This window comes from Dermacentor silvarum, chromosome 3, assembly GCF_013339745.2.
Source record: "Dermacentor silvarum isolate Dsil-2018 chromosome 3, BIME_Dsil_1.4, whole genome shotgun sequence".
In the NCBI taxonomy this organism is placed as follows: domain Eukaryota; kingdom Metazoa; phylum Arthropoda; class Arachnida; order Ixodida; family Ixodidae; genus Dermacentor; species Dermacentor silvarum.
In genome coordinates this window covers 19,813,369-19,833,753 of record NC_051156.1, presented here as the reverse complement: position 1 = coordinate 19,833,753, position 20,385 = coordinate 19,813,369, and the positions used below count along the sequence as shown (strand labels likewise).

Sequence of the window (20,385 nt, the reverse complement as noted above, 5' to 3'; positions counted from 1 at the left end):
CAGGATTACAGGGAGGTTGCTCCATGTCCCTAAGATGTGTCTCCACAAACCCGTATACCATCAGCTTTTCTTGCCTTAGTTGCTCGTCTATCTCCTCCCACTTCAGCCTATTCCTGCCACCTTGCATGTTAATGTAACCTATGTCAGAATGACCTTTGCCCCTGGTGCTTACGTCTATTTCTTCTACCGATTCTACGTTTCTTGAATCTTGGAGCCTCTCTGGGTCCGTCTTCGTCTACACTGGTGGTCTAGGGCTCTGGGTCCACCCAAAAAAGCCGTAGCTTGGCGCCCTATCCTACTACCTACGCTCCCGCCCGTGGCACCACTGTAGTGAATGCCATCCTGTGCAAAAGGCTGGGAGCCAGACTTGTACACTTCCCGGTTTACCTCCATTATACCGTACCCAAGTGGTCTGCTCAGACCCCTAATGACCCGGTTAGCCTCAAGCACCCTCCATTCCATCGCGCTAGCCTGGCCCCGGACATGTGGGATTGTGCATATGGTCACATGCACTTTCGCAGAGGTTTCTCTGAGTTTACGCAACCCAACCTCTAACTGTCCGTTTAGGTTCTGGCTCCTTCCCTTCAGCACATCGTTGAGACCAGCATGGATAACGACCAGATGTTCATGCTCGAGGTTGTCCGATACCACCTTCTGAGCTTTTGCCATTGCGTCAACCATGCACTTCCCTGACTGGGCCTCCACCCTCACCCGCCCGTCTGCCTTCACTGTTGTAAGGACGCCCTCCTTAACCCTAGCTACGTTGGAGTCCCCCACCACTAGGACCCTTCGCTCTACACGTTTGCCTCCCGCCTGCGATTGTCGTCCTCCAGTTCGCGCTAGCTGGTTCTCCACCCGCCCTGCGCCACTGACACGTGACGATGTGCTCCCTGCCGTTCGTCCCTTCCCACCCGAAGCCTACTGCGCACTACCTCGCTGTAGAGTTGTGGAACCGTCGTGTTGCCGCCGGCTCTCGCCTGCTGTTCAACGGCCCCTAGGCGTCCCTCCCTGCTCTCATGGCATGCCTCTGCCTGAGTCTCCGCGCTGTCCCCAGCCGCCCGCCTGAGCTGACCCGGGATTACGCGCCGCCTGTGCCATTAGCGCCTCCACCCGCTCTTCCAGCACGGCCCGCTTTTCCCGTTCTTCTTGTAGCTCGCCAGCTATTCGCTTTACCGGGATGGCCTCGGCCCTCTCCCTGTCCAGCAACTCGCCGATCCGAGTTTCGAGCTCAATTCGCCGCTCTCGCTCCACCTTCAGCTCCCCTTTGAGCTCTTCCACACTGGCTGCCCATTCCCCTTCCATCCTCCGCACAGCTCCCTTAAATCCTTCACACGACCTGCACGCGAAGCTAGCCTCCTCAGCGTCGGCTAAACTGGCGAAGTGCGTCTCGTCCAAATAACACCAACGTTTGCACTCCTCGCACTGCACCAGCTCGTCATCACCCCTGTCCTTCCTAGCCTGCCGCGCCATTGTCCACCCGTCCACCTAACGAGAAAGCCCAATAAAATACCTGAACAAGGCCCCACGGTAAGCCGTACGGCAAACTCGCTATCCGGCTACCTCCGCTAGCTTCCCTAACGCGGTTTAAAACTGCCGCTTTACACTGCTTTCACCATGCAACACGTGCGCCACAACCCGCTTCCAAAAAAAAAAAATTAAACAAATTGAACTATTCGCTACCTACTAACGTCCTACCAAACTGACCAAGAAACTAAAAAAGCATGAAAAACAATATATATAGATAGCTCGGGTACCCTAACACTTCTATCAACCAAATAAGAATAAACAAAAATTGAACTTATTCACTGCTCCTGCTGCGCTGAGCTCCACTCGGCCACGACCGTCCCGTTCGGCTTCACTCGAGAGAGTGAAGCCGAAACAGGCGGCCACCGCTGCTGCGCAGCAGCGCCGCCTGTTCACTGTACGGAGCCTATTGAAGCGAGCGTTGGCCGAACTGGGCCTCCGCCGTTGCTTCCCTCTGCGCTGCAGCCACAGCGTTGGCTGAGACGCCGGCACGTACACGCGTGTTCCAGCGCCACGCAGAAACGGCGACCTTGGCGTGACACCGCGGTTTTCTTTTTTCTCCGCGCGGCATTGAGGGGTCTCGCCTAGGCTTTTGCTCAGAGCAATGCCGGTAGGAGGCGCCGCCACGTGATTATTTGGCGCGTTGCTGAGAGCATTGTTGGTGCGCGGTATGTTCGAGTTAACCATCGCTAATGCTTTCGCGTTCGAATAACCGGGCGTTCCCCGTGATATTTCGCCAATCTATAATGTACCAGCATGTTACGTTGCGTTTGAATGTGGCGGTGACGTAAATTTAGCGGTGCAGCCAGCTTGCACATTGCAACAAGCGACCGACGCGTTGCAACAAGTGACTGGCACGATGCAGATACGACACACCCGCGCGGGTGCCGTATCCTGAAAGCGATCTGCGACGTGCGCATAGTGCGCGCCCGCGGGGACCTTATCGTCAAAATGATCTGCGATGTTAACAAAGTGCGCCTAGTGCCAGTAGCTTCGTATGGGCTGCGCCTTCGACGTTTAGTTCGCGTTGAAGCGAGAGAGAGCGCAAAGGTCAATTCGCTCGCCGCTGCTGCTGTGTTTCCGTTGCTTCACCTTTCGGGCGAAACTGCGGCTTGTTTTTGTTTTGTTTTCTCTCTTTTTTTTTTCGCAGTCCCTTGAAAAACGTATCAACGGGACGTTTTCTTCTTGTCCAAACAGTCAACGACAGCCTTCTGAAAGGCGTATAAGTGCGCGCACGTGATCTTGGGAATGTTTTCGCACGCCTGAGCAATCGAGTGCAGGGAGCGTTTTGACCGTCGGTGCTGTGCCTCGGTCGTCGTTGCAGCAGCGGTCCTCGTCCACTATTCTCGCTAAGCATCGGCTAGGCTGTGATGTGGTCCGGTCCGCTCGACGTGGGGACCAATGAGAGATTGCGCAGCCGCGTGACGAAGTCGGTTGCTTGGCGACTATGGATCCCGCCCAGATCCCGCTGTGCCGGCTTGTCTGTGCCGGTGCCCCGCTGGCTCGGCCGCCGCCGCTGTTACTCACGCGTTCGTATGATCCGTAGCGGCGCGGCAACACGTTCGGAACAGCCGATTTTTTTCGTATAGTGAGCAATGTATTTCGGCCGGGGAATGTTACGAATTCGTATCACACCGAAATTCGTACCAGCCGGGTTCGTATCACCGGGGTTTTACTGTAATCTGTTTCTTCAGTAGCGTCAGGGTATATGTCGCTTTCACATTGGCTTGAACGTGGAGTCCTAGTAAGCGTAATTTGTTAACCTTATTTACAGGTTCACCCTCGATAGTCACCGTGATGTCAGGCGGTAGGTGATGTATCCTTTGGAGTTTTTTTACTATAAGCAGTTCTGACTTCTGAGCTGCGCATGTAGGTCGCCCTGCTCGTGCATATTTCTGGGTGACATCGGCTGCTGCTTGTAGTGCGTCCTGTATTTCACCATCTGAGCCACTGGTGGCCCAGAAGGTGATGTCATCAGCATAAAGCTCATGCCTAATTCCCGGTACGGCATCTAGTAGTGCAGGTAGTCTGCTCATAGCTATGTTAAATAGCACGGGGGAAAGCACTGAACCTTGTGGTGTGCCTTTTCCCGCAAGAGGGATGGAGTCCGAATGTATATTTCCTATACCTATAGTCGCAGTGCGATCTTTAAGAAATGCCCGGACGTAATTGTATGGTCGTCGGTCACACTTTGTTGCTGCTAGATTGGTGAGTATGAGGTCGTGAGCTACATTATCAAACGCGCCTTTCAGGTCTAATGCAAGGATGACTTTGCTTTGTTGAGTGCTGATATGGTCAATTATCTCTTCCTTAATTTGCAGTAGTACGTCTTGAGTGGATAGCCCCGGTCGAAAACCGAACATTGTGTGCAGCAATAAGGCTTGCTCTTCTAGGTACGGCTGAAGCCTTGCCAGGACGATGTTTTCAAATAACTTTCCTATGCATGATGTGAGCAAGATGGGTCTCAGTTGGTTTAGAGAGGCCTGCTTGCCTGGTTTTGGCAGCGGCAGCGTGCCCTCTAGCCAGTGATACTGAAAATAATCTGTAAGTTCTTTTATCGATCTGTCGTCGAGGTTTTTTAAAAGCTGGTACTGTATTCTGTCTGCTCCCGGGGCGGTGTTGCGTACTATTCGATGTAGTGCCGCTCTAACTTCATGTGGTGTGATGTCTTTGTCTAATTCCGAAGGCTTCGCATGCGGATAATCTATGTAAGTTGGTTTGGGGCCTGTACCTATGTAAGCGTCTTTTAGCTGTTGTATTATGGCCGCATCAGTCCCAGGTGTCTGTCTCAAGATTTTTTTAAGGGTTTTGCTGCTCGTTACTTTGGTTTGATTGGGGTCAATGAGATTTCTAAGCAGTACCCACGTTTTGGCGGTGCCCAAGGTACCCTGCATTTGATTATTATTTTTATTATTTTATTTAACATACCCTCGGGCCAAAGGCATTAGAGAGGGGAGTGGGTTACATGTGAAAGAATATACATATATACATAACAAAGAAAGAGCAAGCACATAAAATTCTAATTATACAATGTTAGCTAGGGCGTTCTTGAATAGGTGGTGATTTCTGATGGAGATTACATCCGAAGGAAGGTGATTCCACTCTTCGGATGTCCGTGGTAAGAATGACTGAAAATAAGCGTCAGTTCTGCAAAAAGGAATTCGAACTTTTTGTGCGTGATCTAAGCGAGATGAAACATACTGAGGAGGTGATATAAGCTCATGGTGGAGCTGAGGATGATGAAATATGGAGTGAAAAAGGCTCAAGCGAAACAACTTACGACGGGATGCAAGGGTTGATAGGTCAAGACTTAATTTCATGGCAGATATGCTCTCTGTTCTGTTGTAGTTAGAAAGAATGAAACGCGTGGAGTTATTTTGAACCATTTCTAGTGACCGAATGAGGTTTTCATGGCTTGGATCCCAGACGGAGGCAGCATATTCTAGTTTCGGGCGAATGAGCGTTTTGTACATGGTTAATTTTATGGATGAAGATACTTGTGCGAAGTTACGACGGAGGTACCCCAAAATTCGATTAGCATTGCTAATTACATACGAAATGTGGTCTGCCCAAGAAAGGTTTGATGTAATGTGAATGCCAAGGTATTTGTATGAGGACACGGTCTACAAAGAAGTACTAGCGATGTGGTAAATGGACGAAACAGATGATGTTCGAGATATGCGCATATGCTTGCATTTCATTATGTTAAGTTCCATCAACCATATGTTGCACCATTTGTTAATAGCATCAAGGTCGGTGCATAGGTTCTTCCAATTGTTTCACGTTAGTTTGGTTGCGCAACTTTCTGTCTGGGCTGTTAAGGCGGATATCCACTGCCTGAGCTTGTGATTGTGTTTTTGCTTTTTCCGCCTTTTTTGCAGGCAATGGCAAGCCTCCCAAATGTGTAATAGGTGCCTGTCGACATCGGGATGTTCTGGTGACGTGTCGATGATTTTCGTTGTCGCACGGAAGTCTGTCTGAATTTGTCGGATCCATTCCTGCAGAGTTTCTGGTTTCAAGCTGCCTTTGTGGGTTTCGTTGGTGCTTTCTTGCTTGCGCCGCTGTCGGAACTTGTCCCAATCTGTCATTCGTATTTTTCGTTCTTTTATTTTTGTTCGCGGTGTTATTAGATGCGTTTCTATTATATTGTGGTCACTACCAAGGGTCTCATCGAGGTTGTGCCATCCCTGGTACCTGATGTCTTTGATCAGCGTAAGGTCGGGGCAGGTGTCCCGACTGACACTGTTGCCTATTCTCGTTGGGTGGGCTGCGTCTGTAAGTATGGTCAAGCCTAGTTGTGCTATCGTCAGTGCTAGCCGTCGACCCTTTGGATTAGCGGTCTTGTAACCCCACGTTGGGTGTGCTGCGTTGAAGTCCCCTACAATAAGTAACCGTTGCTTTGCTTCCTTTAGTGCGTGTTGAAGAGCCAGTTCCTTTTATTTTGTCCTTTGTGTGAAAAGTACAGCACAGCAATGTCATACCAACTAGCCCCAGTCGTAGCCTTATTGTATATCAGCAATTGACAGATGGCAAGCGTTGAAACAAACATATAATAAAAACTTTTTATGCGCGTATATCAGGTCAAGCGTAATGCCTTCTTCCAGCCCTGTGTTTGTCTGCAGAGAATACAGTGACATGCAAGCAGTATCCTCTGGGTTGCACTACTTGCTTCACGTGTTCGCTTGTCGAATTCTTCATGAAGTTCTTTAGGCAGTGGGCAATATAATAATTACGGGACCCATATTTGTGCCAAGTGTTTTTTTTTTGTTTTTTTTTTTCATGAGCATGATGATTTATTGGCATCCCCTTCAAAACGGGATGTGGTGACTAATAGTCACTTAGCCTGCTCGAGTTACTCCGGTATGCAATACAGGCGAAATTTTTAGTATTTTTGTCTACATATCTTTTTTTTCTCTTCCTGAAAACTTCTCTACCTACCTTGTACCTATGCCTGTAACGAATCAGGTCGTATCAATCTCATCCCTGCTTTTTTTCCACTCTAAATGTCTTATCTCGACTGCTCCCCAGTTGATGCTTCCATCCACGTTAAACCCAAGCGCTTCTGGAAGGTGTACGCTACCTACAGGTCAGACTGGGCGAATCCTTTCGCATTCCATTAGGATGTGCTGAGTGGTCTCCACAGTGGACACCTCCTGTGCCATCTATTGGCCACATTTTTAAAGCTTGCCCAACGTATATTGGCCGTCACACCATCTATGAATAGCTTTTTATACCAGCGATAATTAACAATCAGCATATCACCAGCTTCGGCAATTTGGCCCACATCATTATGCCCACCAGTTTGCTGGTTTTGGCAGCCGAGTTAACTGATTCCCTTGAGAGCTATGTTATTTTTACTTTCGTTTTTTGTTAAGGAATGCATTTTTCGACTTTTTCTATAACACCTTAACTTTCTCTATCTCTCCTATAATTTAACTGCTGACAGCTACATTTTATTCAGAAAGTATACAACAACACGTCGGGATATCTTAACAATTTTACCAACATACTGAACCACAAGGTAGCGCAAGTAAGTGCACCCATGTTCTTCGTGATCTAACAAATCACAACAAAATACCTACAGTATATATATCTATATACAGCGCCGTCTACTTATAACGATACCACATATAACGATATATTGGTTATAACGGTAAGTCAACTTGAGAGTATCAACTTATGCATTAGGGCTATGAGAAAAAAATATATATATAAGGATACTTTATTCACCACATATCGGATATAACAATCAAAATATTGCCTTTTTGGCAGCGTTTTCCATGCAGAATAATCGAGAAATTTGCATTGCTTAAACAAACGATGCCAAGACAGGGTGTAAAGTTCGCCTACACAAGTTCGTATCTGCCACCATTACCTACGCACCGATAGATCTCTCCTGGAGTACGTCACAGCATGCCGGTGACGTCACCGGCGCACATGCAGTGACCCTGGTTGACAACACACAGCCGCCACCAGCTTTCTGCATGGTGCACTCGCACAGTTATTAGCCCTTTCACTGCCACAATTTTTTCCGACTGCTCCTCACCCCCTGCCGGGTATTTTTTTCATGTTGGTTCAGTAGAAGTTTCATGCTAGTAATGCACCATGATACTCCTCAGGTCATGTAAAGATATTCATCAGCAGTTCTTGAATTTTTTCGTCCGTCAAAGCGCGGTCGCACGTGGCGCGCTGACTCGCCATGGCTGCTGCGCTCTGCCGAGACGAAGCGACGTGGGTGTAAACACGTGCACTCCATCTGTTGTCTAAAATTTAATTCACAAGTTCTATGTGTTTAGGTGACCTCTCCATAGATGGCGGGACATGAACGCAATTTTTATTTTTTTTCACGAGTTGTCTCGGGAGTGGCAGGGAGTGAGCAAAAAAAAAAGCAACACGAGTATACTCGGGAGTAGCAGGGGGTGCACGTGGGTGGTTTCACGAGTTATCTCGGTGGTGGCAGTTAAAGGGTTAATGTAGGTGGACGCCACGTGGATACGTGTTTTCTTGTTTTTGTTTTTTTTTTACGCAAACCTCCAGAATTTTCTTGTTAGCCAGATTAGCAGTATTATGTGTCGAAGAACATCAGTGCACGTTAAACTGCGTAATGAAAATCTGACGACGCTGACCTTTTTAACTTGCGAACGTGAACCGTGTGACGGATTGCCCGATGAAGAACAATTGGCTTTTTCATGGAAGTGTGCCCTGTTTTTGTGATGTGGTAGAGGGCACGGCAAAAAACAGTGACGATCATTATGAGTAGAGAAACGGACCACATTATGCCTGTGTTTGTGTGGTGTACTACCCGATCAGCAACGAGACTGTGGACGCTTGTTGTGTGTAATAAGGCCAGTCGTAGTCAACTGACGCCGATAGAACTTCAGCACCCTTAATGTTTGAATAAACGAGACGCGATGATAAGTGATTGCATGTATTTCGGGTCCATCTGCACCGTGTGCAGACAAAGAAAGAAACCTTCGTATGAACATAATCTATTAACTGAAATGTATGACTCTAAATTAGTTCCTAGCATTTTTTTACCACTGCCGAAGCTACGTGTACATTTCACCATGGGCAATGCACAAAAGGTAAACCACTGAAATTATTGCGTTTTAACGAAGATGTCCTGGGTATTAAGTGAAACTGAACTTTCGTTTTTTTCTTTGTTTTTATACTTACCTTTACGGCACGAACTTCATCCTGTGATGATGCACATAAACATGCAAAATTGGGTCTTATAAAGTTGAGAGCAGCAAAGGGAAGTAGCAGACACTTCGAATGCATCAGGCACAGCAAAGTTACCGTGCAACGGATTGTGTATTTATGTACGCCTTTGCTTTTTACATGCATGACCATGACTAATAATTATATTAAATTATGGTATTTAACATCCCTAAGCTGCACAGCGGCTTATGGGGAACACTGTAAGGAAAGGCTCCGTATCAATTAACCACCTGGGGTTTCACATGGTGCTCCTAAAGTACAGCAACAAGTGGTTTTGCATTCCTCCCTCATCTGAATTTAGGCGCCGCCACTGGGCACAGCTCCACTGAACCGCCATGATGGGTATGGCTGATAGTTGTAGACGAAGTTCATTTGTATATCGTTTACCACTACAGCGCAAATGGGGGGCAAATTAGTACCTTCAAGAGAATGCAATACATTACAAGTTTTTGTTCAAAGACCAGTCATTTATAAATAAAGTATATAATGGGCACTGTGAAAATGTGCATCTTCTGTGATAAAATGTTCGCTTTCGTAGGGTTATAAAGAGGCACATTTTTATGAAATTACTACATGCTCACTTCAGGGAACTTTGCACTCGGCAACAACACTACATTCTTGTGCTGGTCAAACAGGGAAGATTATACTTTCTATGCGCAGTTCGCAGCTGCTGTCACTCCAAAAAATATAAGTATGCCGGAATTACGATCGTGGCAGTTGATATGCAAGCAGCGCTCTTATGCAGAGAACAGGTCGCGTGAATGCTTTTTGCCAACCAGCACCCACTTCGGAGGTACGGCAGAGGGGAGGGGCTTCGCGGTGATGTCACAATGTTTGCAAACGGGGAGAGGTCTATTGCGAAAGCCACGGAGAGCATCGCGCTAACTCGCGATGCTCTCCTCGCAAAACTATGTCGCGTCCGCGTCGCCCGTGATTGTGCTCCACTACGCTTTGGAACTTTGCTCCATGCGTGCAGAGAAAGAGGAAGAAAAAAAAGGAGGAAGAAATGAAGCAGCGAGCGCGGAAATGCGCAGCAGAAGCAGCCCTGAAGCAGCGGACAGCCCGGTTAGTAGAAGATGGTACTGGCAAAGCGCAAAGCTGTGTCGCTTGAGACGAAGCTGCAAAATTTGCAAGACTCAAAGAAATACAAGCCTGTGCAGGAGCATCGCAATCATGATGGCTGCAATCAGAGGCCATGCCATTTAACGAAAAAGGTGGGCTTTGTGCGCCAGGGCGAAACGCCCCATGATAGTGAAACCAACACGCTGAAAGCCGCTGACATTACCGAGCTCTACGTCGCTATTGACGATGAAACAGGTGGTACTTCGATGAAGGAGTCTCCGAGTAAACATAGTGTTGCCTCGTTTTGCGACGCAATACCTGACAAGGCGATCGTTGTCCCACAGACGGCGGCGTTGCGCGACGAAGGCGACAACAGCAGCGGCAGTGACGACGAGATTGAGAATGGCCCATCTTTGACCATCTTTGACACCAGCCCCGATCAACTCGCTCATTGATTTCATGCACACTAAATCATTGCCACCAGTGTTTGTGCAGTAGCTGGACGCGATGCACACCACAGTTGTGAACCTGAAACTCCTGCGAAAGCAAGTGCAGATTTCTGACTATTTCAGCATGCCTAACACTTGACACGCTGTTTAGAGGTATAATTAAATGTTTGATTTTTCACTGCCTACTTTCTACGTCTATTTTTAGCACAAATGGCAAATTTGGTCTCGGAGCTTCGAAATTATGCACGGTAGCTTTTTTTTTAACGGCAGTCCGGATACAGTGGAATCTCGATAATTAGAACACGAAGGGGCCCGACAATCTATTCAAATTAAAAGAAGGACTTGTTCTTGAAGTATTCATGCACCATAGCACGATGCACGAATGGCGCGTAAGCACACAGCGAGCGAGGCCCATGAAACTGCACACGCCAGCTAACGCTCGCTTCTCAATAACGGCAGAAAATGGAACTTCAGGCAGCAGGCTAAGCCGGCGCCAATGAAGAGGCGGGCGCACACAGAGACCGTCAAAGGTGCAGGAGTCTCGAGGGAGTTGGAAGGGAGAGCGAGGGAAGCGCAGTTGCGAGGAGGGGCGGGTAGTCGATGACAAAGTCGTTGCCACTGATCGTAGTCATGTTGGTGTGCTCCCTTCTGTTGCGGCGTCGCTGCGTTCGAAAGACAAGGAGAATGAGGTATTGAGTGTCGCCTTCGCATCCTTGTATTCGGGGTCCGTTTTGCCGTACCGATTCGGATATGGCGCACTGTCTCCAAAAACTTTTCCATCGGAATGTCCCGGTTTAGACTCGTCATTGTAAAAAAACAATCGCAACCCATAACAATTAAAACGAGCGTGAACGAGACCAAACCAAGCCAACCAAAACAAGCACGAGAGAGAGCTGACGCAAGCAGACGATAGTGTGAAACAAACAGTCTGGCTGAACCAGACGCGAGTACAAAGTCGGGCGGATCTGCATGACATCAGTTGCCCTCACGTACATCACTGAGGGGCTGTTCTCATTGGTCTCCTCTGCTCGAGGCTCGCTTGCCGCCACGGCGAACCTATAAAAACTGGCTCAGGAGCGATCCCTCCCACGGCGCACGTTTTTCTGCTAGTGTGGCTGGGGCATTACGGCGGCAACCTTGCCATTTGAGAGAGGGTTAAATTTCCGCCACGGTTATTTTATTCTTTTTTTTTCATTGAGAGGTCTCCCCAAAGCTTTTTCTCTATAGCGGGGTCACAGCAATGCTGGTCGGAGGTGCCGCCGCACGATTTGGCGCGCTGCTGGAAGCATTCTTGGAGCGCGGTATGTTTTAATTAACCATCGCAAGTGCTTGCACGATTGAATTACCAGGTGTTTTCACCCATTGGAATACACATAACTTTGACGGGACCACACCGTCAGTTCGAATAAACCGGAAGTTGAAATCGTGAAGTGTAACGCAAGCGCCAATGGCGGGCGGATGCTGCTAACCACGATTAAGCACGTTTGAATTACCGAGATTACACTGTATAGCAATGATTGTTTATTTCTCGTTCGTCTCGATATTGTTATAAGTGGACTGCACTGTATATATATATATTGCAACGTTATTTATTCACGTGTAGACGTCAATGAATGCGAGAAACGTCAGGCGAATGTCAAGAAGCGGCGAGGCGACCAGCAGTCAAAATCCGGGCAAGCGCAAGCTCGGGGCGCGTGGTTAGCACCAACACTGTGGCTTGCTTGCTGACTGCTTCGTCGTCGTCTTGTCTTCTTCATTACATTGGCCCCCGGGAAGTAGCGTAGCCATCCTGGCGTCTTAAGGCGTTGACAGTATAGAGGGGTCATAATAGGGCTTGAGGCGACTCACGTGAACGATTTCTCGACCACGATGGCGTAAGTCTTGAGACGGTGTCAAAGGCTCAACGTCATAATTGACTGGAGATGTCCGAGCGAGGATGCAGTAGGGCCCATGATATCGGGCCAATAATTTAGACGAAAGGCCAGGCGTACTCGGAGGAATCCAAAGTCAAACTAGGGCACCGGTTGCGAAAGTAGTGAGAGATCGGTCGGTGTCGTGCCTGAGCTTCTGGTGACCTTGGTCCTCGGTTGTCAATGAACGGGCCAATTGTCGACAATCTTCGGCGTACTTGGCGACATCAGAAATTGCAGTGTACTCAGATGAGTCAGGTGTGTAGGGAAGCATAGTGTCCAGCGTGCATGATGGCTCACATCCGTACAAGAGGAAGAACGGCGAGAATCCTGTAGTCGCGTGCGTAGCAGTGTTGTACGCATATGTGATGAATGGAAGGACTGTGTCCCAATTTGTCTGGTCTGACGCCGTGTACATCGTCAGCATATCCCCCAGAGTGCGATTAAATCGCTCAGTGAGGCCATTAGTTTGCGGATGATATGCACTTGTCATGCGATGAACGATGTTACACTGAACGAGCAAGGCTTCAATAGCATCAGACAGGAAAACACGTCCCCTGTCGCTTAAAAGCTCACGGGGAGCACCGTGGCGCAGTACGAAGTTGCGTAAGATGAAAAACGCAACGTCTCTTGCCGTGGCTGTAGGCAAAGCTGCAGTCTCGGCGTAACGCGTGAGGTGGTCCACGCCGACAATTATCCACCTATTCCCAGAGGTGGTCGAGGGAAGCGGGCCGTATAAGTCGATACCGACGCGGTCGAATGGACGGGCCGGGCAAGGGAGAGGCTGAAGTGTACCGGCCGGGCGTTGAGCTGGAGTCTTGCGCCGCTGACAGGCAGTGCAAGCACGTATGTACTTGCACACAAATGCATACATTCCGCGCCAGTAGAATCGCTGCCGCAGGCGATTGTAGGTCTTGAGAACGCCGGCGTGAGCGCTTTGTGGGTCAGTGTGGAAAGCAGCGCATATGTCCGTGCGCGTGTGGCGAGGTACCACTAGAAGCCACCTCCGGCCATCAGATGCATAATTCCGGCAATAAAGGAGATCGTCGCGAATAGTGAAATGGGCGGCTTGGCGACGCAGAGTTCTTGAGGCGGGATAAGTGGATGGGTCAGTGAGAAAGTCAAGGAGTTGACAAATCCACGCATCCTTGCGTTGCTCCGACGACATGTCTGTAAAGTCAATAGGCGACAAGGGAGCCGAAGAGGCTGACGGAGAAGCCGTGTCAGACGCTAGCGGCGAGCGGGACAGTGCATCAGCGTCCGAGTGTTTGCGGCCGGATCGGTACACAACACGGATGTCGTAATCTTGCAGGCGAAGCGCCCAACGACCGAGGCGTCCCGAGGGATCTTTCAGCGACGAGAGCCAGCATAGAGCATGATGGTCCGTGACGACGTCGAAAAGGCGGCCATAAAGGTACAGACGAAACTTAGCTAAAGCCCAAATTATAGCGAGGCACTCTTTCTCGGTGACAGAATAGTTACACTCGGCCTTCTTGAGCGTTCGACTCGCGTAGGCAACGACGTATTCTTGGTATCCTGGTGTTTTTTGAGCCAATACCGCACCAAGGCCAACACCACTGGCGTCAGTATGGATCTCCGTAGGCGCATTAGGGTCAAAGTGACGGAGTATTGGTGGCGACGTTAGTAAGCGCCGTAGCGTTCGAAAAGATTCGTCGCATTCTGTTGACCAAGCAGACAGGCCGTTAGAGGCGGTCAGAAGGTTGGTAAGAGGCGCGATGATGGTAGCAAAGTCGCGCACAAATCGACGAAAATACGAGCACAGCCCAATGAAACTTCTAAGTGTTTTCAAGGAATTGGGCTTGGGATATTCGGCTACGGCACGGAGCTTCGCGGGGTCCGGAAGAACTCCCTCCTTGCAGACAACGTGGCCTAGTATCGTCAACTGGCGTGCAGCAAAGTGGCACTTCTTTATGTTAAGTTGAAGGCCAGCAGAGGTGAGGCACGTGAGAATCGCACGAAGACGAACAAGGTGAGTTGGAAAATCGCGAGAAAAAACGACGATGTCGTCAAGGTAGCAGAGGCAGGTATTCCACTTGTAGCCACGAAGGATGTTATCCATCATCCGTTCGAAAGTAGCTGGGGCGTTGCACAATCCGAACGGCATCACGTTAAACTCATACAGTCCGTCAGTAGTGACAAAAGCCGTCTTAGGTCGGTCAGGGTCGGCCATTGGAACTTGCCAGTAACCCGAGCGCAAATCCAGTGACGAGAAATATTCTGCCCCTTGCAAACAATAGAGAGCATCATCGATGCGGGGCAACGGGTATACATCCTTCCGAGTTATCTTATTGAGGCGGCGGTAGGCAACACAGAATCTGATAGAGCCATCCTTTTTGCGCACAAGTACAACAGGAGAGGACCAGGGGCTCTGGGATGGCTGAATGACACCACACGTAAGCATATCATCCACTTGTTCATTGATAATAGGCCGTTCTGCCGCTGAAACTCGGTGTGGTCGTTGGCGTAAGGGCGCATGGGAACCGGTGTCAATGTGGTGCGTGACGCTTGTTGTACGACCTAAGGATGGTTGAGCGCAATCGAAGGAGGAGCGGAAGTCTCGAAGAAGGGCCAGGAGTTCGTTGCGTTGTGTTGACGGTAGATCAGCAGCAATAGAAGGGTGGAAACTGTCTGGACCCGAAGGTTTGGGAACAGGTGATGTCATGGCATTCAGTTGAAGATGGGGTTGGTCCTCTGCAAACTCGAGGGAGCGCAGGAGATAGGCACCTTGAATGTGACCCAAAGATTCTCCACGAAGTAATGTAACGGAGGATGGGAGCCAGTTGGAAACTAACATAGTAGTAGCACCCGATTCAACCGTAAGTACAGCAAACGGCAGTCGTAGGCCGCGACGGCGGAGAAGTACCTCCGATGGGGCAAACAGAACAGTTCCGTCAGGGGCGGCCGGACAGGACAGAGGCACAAGGGTCGACGTTTCAGGGGCAATATCTGTGTCCGCAGCAACGACAAGTTTGTGAGCGTCGGGATGATTATCCCCCGAAAGCGAGGTTTGCAATGGCGTAAGGGCCACTTCTGCACGGGAGCAGTCTATGACGGCGCGATGACGTGAAAGGAAGTCCCATCCGAGAATAACGTCGTGGGAGCATGACGGCAGCACGAAAAACTCGATGACATAAAGTTCACCTTGAATAGCGACACGTGCGATGCAAACAGCTGAAGGCGCAATGCACTGTGAGCTGGCAGTGCGGAGCATTAGTCCCGAGAGCGACGTGGTCACTTTTTTGATCTTGCGGCATAAGTTTTCGCAGATAACCGAAACAGCGGCCCCCGTGTCAATAAGCGCTAATGCGGCGGTTCCTTCAACGTCGACGTCGATAATGTTTTGCGGCGAAATAGATGGAGGCCTTGGGCAGTTCGACGCGCATGCAGCTCTTGCCTCCGGAACTGCAGCGATCAGTTTCCCTCCTCCGTAGGAGGACGGCGACGCATGGGTGATAGGGAGCGTCGTCGCGGAGATAGGGACCGGCAGTTAGCATAGACTGGCTGATCGTCAGGGACGTACCTTGGTGGCGACCGGGCAGACGAAGGAACAGGCCTGCCCATGACGTCAAATGGCGAAGGTGGACATCGGCGACAGTGGCGGGCGACGTGTCCAGCGACACCACAGGCGAAGCAGATGGGCCTATTGTCTGGCGTTCGCCACGCGTCGGGGCGGCATAGGAACGGAGCCGAAGGTCTCGCGAAGGCGAGTGGCGCAGCATTCGTGGTCGTCGGCCAGGCATGGGTCGGCATCGCAGGTCGAGCATACGGCGCAGGATGTTGAGGGGGCCGAGCCGCGACGGAAGCGTAGGTAAGTGGCGCAGTGACGGGTGGTTGGTGAGTCACAGGCGGGAGGGCCTCAGCAACCTGGGTCCGAATGACGTGTTGAAGGTCCGGGGCCAAAGACTGCGAAGGCTCGTGCGTGAGAGGCAGCAATGAAAGCTGACGCGCTACCTCTTCCCGGATAAAGTCCTTGATGGTAGAGAGCAGCGGCTGTTGATCGGCAGAGTGGGCAGCTAGCTGCAAGCTCGATAGTGTGTCTGGCGTCATGAGGGCGTGGCGGGCGATCGTGCGCTGCCTACGCAACTCGTCAAAGCTTTGACACAAGGAGACGAGTGCCGCGACCGTGGTGGGGTTTCTCGCGAGCAGCATCTGAAAAGCGTCGTCCTCGATGCCCTTCAGTATGTGCTTGATTTTCTCGCCCTCTGGCATGGTAGGGTTGACGCGGTTGCAGAGATTCAGCACATCCTCGATGTAGCCCGTGTAATTCTCCCCTGGATGTTGCGCACGTTCACGCAAGCGCTGCTCTGCACGAAGCTTGCGGGCCGTAGGCCGACCAAAGACGTCCGAAATGGAAGTCTTAAAAACGGACCAAGTGGGTATGTCGGTCTCGTGGTTGCGATACCACAGTTGCGCGATGTCCGCGAGATAAAACATGACGTGACTCAACTTCGATGAATCGTTCCATTTGTTATTGGCGCTGACCCGTTCGTATGTCGACAACCAGTCTTCAACATCGGAGTCACCTGAGCCGTTGAAAATGGGCGGATCCCGCTCACGGTACACGGCGCTGCCGAAGGGTCAGTCTGAGTCGAGGTGTCGTTGACCATCATGGGTGCAGGAACCGAAGGGAGCGTCCGGGAGCGGAGTTCCAGGTTGGTGCGGGGGACCCACGCAGCCTCCACCAAATGCAACGTGATTTATTCACGTGTAGACGTCAATGAATGCGAGAAACGTCAGGCGAATGTCAAGAAGCGGCGAGGCGACCAGCAGTCAAAATCCGGGCAAGCGCAAGCTCGGGGCGCGTGGTTAGCACCAACACTGTGGCTTGCTTGCTGACTGCTTCGTCGTCGTCTTGTCTTCTTCATTACAATATATATATATATATATATATATATATATATATAGCTTTGATGCCATATACCCAATGATTCTGTGGGCTTTGGAGGTAGCTGCGAGTTGGCTGTATATATATATATATATATATATATATATATATATATATATATATATATAGCCAACTCGCAGCTACCTCCAAAGATATACACATAAATATATAGATATATATATATATATCTATATTATATATATATGAGTGCTTATCTGTATAACCTCCGCAAGTTCACCGAGTTATGTAACACTTGCGGTGTTGCAACAATTTAGGTGATACTCCCTGACAATGAAACTTGCGTATCATGCTGTATACCGAACAGTTCTGAGGGCTTTGATGCCATATACCCAATGATTCTGTGGGCTTTGGAGGTAGCTGCGAGTTGGCTATATATATATATATTGTCACGTAGCAGTGACGCTGAAGTAAACAGTCGTGAAACTGTGTATGACAAAACTGGTTGTTTATTGGGCGAACCTGTGCCCACAAAAGCAAGCTACACTCAAAGCACAACGATAGCGGCGAACACAGTCGGCGATCGTCGAAAATCTGATCCGCGGTGAAACGCGTCGGCTTTTATACCTGAGTCATCGAAGGTTCCAGATTAATCCCTGATGCCCGCGGATCTTCCAGAAAGTTCTAGGCAATTCGCGTCGGTCATACAATCAGATAACATAAGCGTCGGTGAAAACAGGCAACGGAATGAAGCATCGATAACGTTCTAGAAACTTCCGATACAGGCGCGTCCTGCGCCGAGCGATAACGTTTAACATTTGTTAGCCGGTGGAAAGCGGCCACCGATGAAAGATAAACATGTATACGTGTCAATACCCTCCCCTTAAATAGCATCGTCCTGATGCTACAAACACGAAAGCGAAAACAAAACCACGCGTACAGAAAGGGAAAAAAATAACAAAGCAACAAAGGACCTAAGTTCGTCAGCGGGCGTAGAAAGGCTTAAGACGCACCACGTCGATGACTTCAGGTCGTGTGCGGCGCCGCTGTGATTGCGAAATACCGTCTGACACGACCTCATAGTCCAGTGCGCCAATACGTCGGATGATCTTATATGATCCGAAATAGCGATGTAAGACCGTGTATCATTGCGCGCAAAATGACATGGACAAAAGAGGAAACACGTATAACACAAACGAAGTGCAAACTATCAACAGATTTATTGCGAGAAGACGTGACCTTTTTATACCTTGCCACAGGCAGTACAGCGCATGACACCAAGGACAGAACCACACCGACACAAAAAATCAACACGCACGTGACGTGCTATTCAAATACGCTACTTCCTTAGCTGATAGGGTAATAGATGCCATGCTAATACACTTATCTTTTAAAGTTGTGATGCAGTGGGCCTCAATAATGAGTCGTGTCATCTCATTGTTCGACTTTTCAATGATCATGCACTCTTTGAACATTGGTCTACAGCCGCATTCATCACAATGAAGTGCCAGCCACCCTCCCGTCTTGTTATTCACATTGTTAGCATGCTCGCGGAGCCGGTCGTTGATGCAACGGCCCGTTTGTCCGACATAAAAACACTTACAAGATAAAGGTATCTTATATACTACGCCGACACTGCATTTCACCCATTCGTTTTGGTGATTCTTGCCAGATGCTTTCTTTTCTTTCTTGTTCGGGTTAGTAATTTTGTAAAATTTTCCAAGCTTATTCGGCGCGGAAAACACGACTCGAACGTTAGCTTTTTGGCCTATCTTCTTGATGTTGTGCGACACTTTATGGATGTATGGGATTACAGTGAACTTTCTTTTTTCTTTCTCCATCTCTTGGGAGGTGGGGACCACGGTGGAGCCAGATGCCCTGATATTCTTAAGTTGCTTCTCCGCTACGGACACTAACAGGTGCCTCGGGTAACCTGCTTCTAAAAGGCGTGAAGTTTGCTGGCCCAAACTTCGGCTCGTCATGTGTGGGCAAGACTTTTCCAGGGCGTTGTTAAGGCAGAGATTGGCGATTGCCCTTTTTATTAGTTTTGAATGGCCTGATTTGAATGGGAGGAGGGGTTTGTTTGCTCGTGGTTCATAGCTCCAGCACAAGCGGTTTTCTTTAAAAGCGAACCTGACATCAAGAAAGCGAATAATGTCTTCAGTTGGAAGTTCATGGGTGATTTGTAATGGATACAGGCATTTCTCTGCGAGAGCAAGAACTTTGGCGGATTCTCGGCTGAAATCTGTCGGGTCACACTGTAAAAGAAATAAAAAATCGTCTACGAATCGGAACCCTTTAACCACCTTAGTGGGTCGAAGTTCAGTGACTAACGACTTGTCAAGTTGTGATAAAAATAAATTGCTTAGGACTGGTGCTATGCAAGAACCTATGCAGATGCCTTTTTTCTGTAGGTAATATCTGTCCTCCCATTTGATGAAGGTGGATTTGAGATAAAACTGGAGAAGTTCCAGAAATTGTTCATTTGAAATACCGGACTCATTCTGAAAAGCAACCCCCCCAAATGTTGTGTCAATAGCGTGGTTCACGCATCTTAACAAACCTTTATGTGGTAAACTGTAGTATAGGTTGGTGATGTCAATAGAAAAACCTTTAAGATTTTTCGCTGGGTGTGAGTTAATGAACCGTAACACCTCGTTAGAGTGTTACAGCGCCTATACCCAAGGCAAACAGCATCCTGAGGGAATTTCAGCTCATCGCAGACCGTACCACGGAATTTTTGTGGCAGCTGCAACTGAGACAGCTCCGGCACCATGTTCAAAAGGAACGACCTACACCAAGTTGCCCTGTCCGTCTTCCTGAAAAAGTGCATCTGCCGAATGACGTGTGTCGAGTGCTATGCCTCGGACCAAAATTCGCCGTACAAGACAAAACAACACCACCGGATCTGCTTTCCTACGTCCGGCCGGTTTCCCATTTCGCTCCCGAAGATGAAGCCCGGAACTGCATTTCCCAAGGTGTGGACATTCTAAACCGATGTAAGCAGACAACCCCTTCGCTTCCTGTAAAACGCGTGGTGCGGTGCTTAGTGGATAATGAATTATGTGTGGTGCAGGCCGATAAAGAAGGGGGATTCGCAGTTTTAACCTCCGGCACCTTCAGTGAAAAGGCCAGACAAGCCCAGTCCTAAGCACCAGTGCATAGCACCAGTCCTAAGCAATTTATTTTTATCACAACTTGACAAGTCGTTAGTCACTGAACTTCGACTCACTAAGGTGGTTAAAGGGTTCCGATTCGTAGACGATTTTTTATTTCTTTTACAGTGTGACCCGACAGATTTTAGCCGAGAATCCGCAAAAGTTCTTGCTCTCGCAGAGAAATGCCTGTATCCATT

General features: G+C 49.1%; 1 protein-coding gene across 2 annotated transcripts in view; it reads right to left on the bottom strand.

Annotated features, from left to right (window-relative positions):
- Positions 1–20,385, bottom strand: part of LOC119444241 (poly(A) RNA polymerase GLD2-like) — a 190,205-nt gene that overhangs the window by 144,479 nt on the left and 25,341 nt on the right. The window lies entirely within an intron of this gene.